This window comes from Gavialis gangeticus, unplaced genomic scaffold, assembly GCF_001723915.1.
Source record: "Gavialis gangeticus isolate Ggan-Ray unplaced genomic scaffold, GavGan_comp1, whole genome shotgun sequence".
NCBI lineage: Eukaryota > Metazoa > Chordata > Crocodylia > Gavialidae > Gavialis > Gavialis gangeticus.
This window is the reverse complement of record NW_017729030.1, coordinates 3,700,490-3,706,515: the sequence shown is the minus strand read 5'-3', so window position 1 is coordinate 3,706,515 and position 6,026 is coordinate 3,700,490.

Sequence of the window (6,026 nt, the reverse complement as noted above, 5' to 3'; positions counted from 1 at the left end):
GAGCACCCACAGACACCACTGGCAGTGACAGCAGTGGCCAGAGGCGATTGCTGACTGCCCACAGACACCACTGGCAGTGGGTGGTGGCACCTTTTTGGGGTGCACCCCCCACCGCACATGGACTACCCAGCCTGCAGGGTCCAAGGCCCCCCCAGGAGCAACAGCTCCCCCCTGACCCCCAGCCCCCTGCTCATTCCTTTGCTTTTCTCCAGGTTCTGTAGGCTGGAGATGAGCAGGAGAACAAGCAGGAGGCTGGAGAGAATAGGAGAATGAACAGGAGGCTCATTCCCCCCACCCCACATTGGTTCCCCCTGCTGCCTGTTCATTCCCTGTGCTCCCATTTATTCCCCTGCTCCACATTTATTCCCCTGGGAGGCTGGAGACAGCAGGGGCAGGAACAGGGGGCTGGAAACAGTCCTGGATGCATTCCCCTGCTGTCCCTTGCTCTCTCGAGGCTGGAGACAGCAGGAGAATATCTCCAGGGGCAGTCTCCAGCCTCCTGCTCCCTCCTGAGGCTGGAGACAAGCAGGGGAAGGAGCAGGGGGCTGGAGACAGCCACAGAGATATTCCCCTGCTCTCTCCAGCCTCAGAGGAGCAGGGCACAGCAGGGGAATGCCTGCAGGGCTGTCTCCACCCCCCTGCTCTTTCTCCTGTTGTCTCCAGGACCATGCCCTGACCCATTTTTTCCCCCTAGGTTTTTGTTTGACCCCTGGATATGGGATCTAATTTTCTCCCAGCACTGCAAGTTTGCAGCGCGGGAAACATTTTTTCATTCTTGCATGTGCCTCTTGCCCTGCCTGAAAGGGGTTTGAGATGGGGCAAGAGGCACGTGTGCGCTCATCTGAACACACCCTCTGTGATCAACCAATACATCCAGATTATTTTCCTCATTTGTTTCCAGGAGCTGATGAGATCCTAGATTGTAGCAGAAATCATCATCCTCAGGCACCCAAGTCACCTTTATTTTGCACTATAATAGAGCTGTTCAGCTTCTGCGTAATGGAGGCCCTGAGGTCAGCTCACCCCCAGGTCACATCTGCATGGGCCACACACTGTGGAGGTGGTCCTCCTGGGATCCCCCTGCTGGTGTAGGCAGCCTACTTCCTCCTCCCACTTGTGCCACGGAGCCCAGCTCCACTCCCAGCCTTGTGTGCAGCCTAGGCACCCTGGCTCAACTCTTAGCTGCATGTGCAGCCTGAATCTTGTCCCCCTGGCTGCATACAGAGTACACAAAGCACAGAACCCTCTCTGGATCTACTCTATGTTGCCCTGCCCTGAGCAGTGGGGCAGGAAGCAGAAGGAGGAAGAAAGAGGGGAAGCCCAGAGCTCCCAACCACCATGGCAGCAGGAATAGTGACAGAAGTGGTGGCCAAGCAGGAGCCCATGGGCTGCATGTTAATGCCTCATGGTATGCATGCAGCCATTGGCTGCCAGGTGGACAGCCCTGCACTACAACATATGACGTCAACCTGTCCTGGAAGAGGACAGAGGGAAGGCAACAGATGCTCCTTCAATCACTCACTACCCATTTTTTTATGCTCACCTCAAAAACACCTGAGTCCAAAAAACCAAAAACTATAACCAAGAGTAGGGACATGATAGCTTATTTTCTAAGAAGCTATGTGGCCCTCTACAATGATGCAAATTCTTCATGAATCCAAAACCTTTTTTTAAAAGTGTTATTTTGTCTAAATCTCATGAAATGGGAAGGACGTTCATATAAGTCCCAATATGTATGGAGTTGGAAGGCCAACCATCAAGCCAGTATCTACTATGGGAAAAAGCCCTTGACCAAATAGGCTTCTACCCTCTTTTTAGGGATCAGACTATTCAATGAGCATTGTCATCTTAGAAGACCAGCCCCAATAGCCTGCCCAGAAGCTGTGGGTTGCCTTCCCATGCTGTCTAGGATGACCTCTCTGTCTTGTTTTTCTGCCAAATTAGAAATATCTTAGCCTTTATTTCTTGTCTTTAAAAAAGAAGTAACAGAAGGATATTTTCAAGGTTTGTAAATATAGAACGACTAGCCAATTGCCCATCAAGAATGATGAGGGGGGAGCAGGTGGGGACAGAGCCCTCCCCCATCCAGGTCTGCTTCCCCATCCCTCCTGTTGCTTGGGGTCTGGGCCGCTCCCACCCTCCCCACCACCACCACAGAGGGAAGAGAGGACCAAGCACAGGGCCAATGCAGGGGAGGACTGTGCCTGAGGGTGAGGAGAAGCCAGGCCACTATGGCGGTGTGGGGGAGCAGTGGGTCCAGATTGACCCGGAGGTGGCAGGGGTACAGAAGAAGTGGGCTTGGGGCTGAAGTGGGGGAGGAGTGGGCCCAGGCCTGATGGGCCCACTGTCCCCCCCGTCCAATCAGAGCACAAATAAAGTGTTACAGACAGATGGACTTAATTTTTTATAATATCAGAATGATTCTTGGGGCTTGTAATTGTGGGGGTATTTAGAACAATAGTTTATTTTATTTATGCTAAAATCTTCATTTAGGGTAATAGGTATATTGGTAGGAGAAGGTAAGACTGAGTACTCCTTTTATAAAAGTAGTGGTATCCATTAAAATTGATCACTGTCTCATGTAAAATTCATATATTGCCTCAATTTTTCACTGTATCAAGGTCAATATTTTATTTACCATAACTGGTTGCTAAAATACAATACTGTCTCCTGGTCATGAGCATAAAAACCTACATGAGGTATTTTAGAGACCTATGATAGAAGTTGACTTTGAAATGGTGAAATACTTAAATATTCAAGTTAAATTTTGAGTCTTTTTAACTACACAGTGACCCTTTAAAATACTACTAAATACACTGTTATGCACAATCATAATTCATTTCAGTGGGAGTACCAGTTATTCATATTCTATTACTCGTAATTTCAAGCAAGTGGAGGGGAAAAAAAATCATTGACCTTGAACAACCTCAAATAAATTGGGTCTATAAACTTTGATGTATCCTTTTACTGAGTGAAATATTTTTTTTAATATAGAGGTTCAGTTTTAAGAATAATAAAAAATGACCATTTCATTATGCTTTTGAAGCCACTGAAATTGAATCTTTTAGTGAAAAAATTCAATATAATACCAAGCGACTAGTATTAATTACTAATTTTATGCAAAATGACATGCCAAATTAATTACTGATGAGCTATTTTAGTGGATATATGCCAAGCCTCAGATTGTTTTGGGCAGAAATGGCATGGTAATAAATATTTAATATGCTGTGGGATATTCTGGTTGCACTGGTCAACCATTAATTTCCTTTGATCCCTAGAAAGTAATTTTTGTTGCATTCAACTGTAACTGATTGCAAACAGCTTTTTTTATTCAAGCTCCTAATGTATATTTTCTCATTTATTTTTCATCTGATTGAAACTATTTGTTATTTGTTATGCACATTATTGTAAAGCACAACTACTTCACTTTTCTGTGACTATTTCTTAATAGTTATTAAATGTTAAACTGCTTGATATTTATGGTGTTATTTCAACAAAAAATACACCCTATCAGACAGAAAACTACTTTAAAGAAAAATGATAGGTAAAAACAGAAGGAAATCATAAAATTTCAACGCTTCTTTAACATCTATAAAATCTGAGGTCAATTTGAAAAATGACATTACTTAAGAGAAAAAAATGTAAATAGTTGGGTTGTAAAAAGTCAGAATCTGACTTTTTTTTCTAGTAAAAAGGTAGTCAACATCCAATTATAATATGAGTATTATGTTACTATCTTTAATTATCTACCCAGATTTTTCCTGGACCCCATTACATACAAACTTAATTCTAGCATTTCCAAAAATTTGAGTGCTTGACTTTGAAAATTTAGATTTCTAAAATATTTTTGGGAGTGTAATAATACAGTAAAGCTGTTCTAAATCTAAGGCCACATCTACACTAGAGTCAGTGGTATGACTGCAGCTTGTATAGACAGGTCCAAAGTATCTTTACACTAGATAGACTAGTTACTGTTAGCAGCATAGCTGTGGCAGCACAGGGCTTAATGCAGGCTACAGAACCTGCCTAAGAAATTGAGCAAATACTCTTATAATTAGCTCAAGAGGAGCTGTATGCTAGATCAGCTACACTGTTAGCAGCAACCTGCTTTAAAATTAGCTCTGGTATGTTGACACAATAGGCCTTTCCTACAGTGTAGCCGTATTATGATTTAGACGTTCAACCCCACAACCAAAATTTCAAAGATTTGCATCATATTTGTAAGTATAATTAATTTAATGCTAATTAATTTTGCAAGTCTGGATTACACTTTGTTTTATAGATGTTACTCTGTACACATGCATCCTGCTTACGATAAATTCTTCCACAATACGATACCTATATTATCAGTTTGCTGTGCCATAAAATATTGCTTTGTTATGCAGCCTCTAGAAACCCATTCCATTTACATTTTGTACCTTCCCCCCCCCCCTTATAATGGCCAGAACAACTAACTTGTACAAAATGTGTATGTTACAGCAAAACAGGATAGTTGCTGTGCATAAGGGTTTACATTTAGATCAATCTAAACCAGGGTTAAGTCATTCTAAGTTCCCAATTGTACAGGTGTGAAGAGGGCTTAAATCACTCCAAAAATGGCATGCCTGATCTAAAATACTACACATCAGTAGGTGCAATAACTTAGACGGTTATTGGGTTAACCTAACCTAAGAAAGGGTTAACCCAATCTTGCAAATGCCTGTACATGTTGGCTGCACAGCCCTGGGCTGGGAAAGCCCAGCTGCTCACCCAGCCCCAGGGCTGCACCATTCCCACCCCACTGACCCCTACTGAGCTATTTTTAGCTTCCCAACCCCCAGCCCCCCACAACCAGGCAATCCCTGCTTGTGGACCCACCAGGACTCCCCCACAAGACCTGCCAACTCTCCCTCCCAGACTCACCGTTAGCCTCCCATTCCTCTTGCCCATCTCCCCATCCTGACTTACTTATACTGGTTTCCCACCGTAGCTCCTAGGAATTGTGAACAGCTGCACTCACTGCATCCAGTCTACATTTGGGTGTAACTTACTTTAAGCCACCATGTAGGTGGTTTAAAGCAAGCTATGCAAATGAAGATCATGTGCAGTGCATGACTGTATGCAACCTTAGTTATCTATTAATTTTGGCCATCAGTGAGGGAATGTCTTCCATCTTTGAAAAAGGATACAATTATCCTTGGGGGGTCCTCTTCTACATATCTTCAAATTGCTCTTCATTACAGTATAAGGGCCAACTACATGTGGGCTTCTAATACAGTCTCTTGCTTACGGCAGGATTCTCTTTGATGAAATTAGCCCAGTCAAGTATGTACCTAAACTGTACTCAAAAAATTCCAGGGATTGAGATTTTACAGTTTCTCTAGGCTTCACTGTTTCACTGCTTAACTACTCATATTCAGAAAGTCCTTCATAATCTCCAACCTAACTTTGGTTTGCTGAAGTTTGAGGCTATTATTAATAGCCCTGTTCCTTTCAGCCACAGAGAAAAGCCCACCTCCATCCTCTTTATAATTGCCCTTCAGATATTTGAAGACAGTTACGAAATTCTCCTTTAGTCTTCTCTTGTCCAGTTTTTTCAACCTTTCCTCATAAGCCATGTTTCTCAATCCTCTAATATTTTTGTCACTTTGTTTGATTCTTTCCAGTCTTTCATAGTTTCATACTTAATAGGGTCAGAAGGGACCTGAGCAGATCATCAAGTCCGACCCCCTGCCATGTCAGAAAAGAGTACTGGGGTCAAACGACCCCAGCAAGGTGATTGTCTAGCCCTGTCTTAAAGACCCCCAGGGTAGGAGCCAGCACCATTTCACTTGGAAGTTGGTTCCAGATCCTAGCTGCCCTGACAGTGAAGTAGCACCTCCTGAAATCTACCCTCTGCCAGCTTGTGACCATTATTTCTAGTCACTCCTGGTAGTGCTCGGGGAAACAGGGACTCCCCCAATGCCTGCTGGTCCCCTCTGACTAGTTTGTAACAGGCCACTAGATCCCCACCTCAGCTTCTCTTATGGAGGCTGAACAGATTCAGG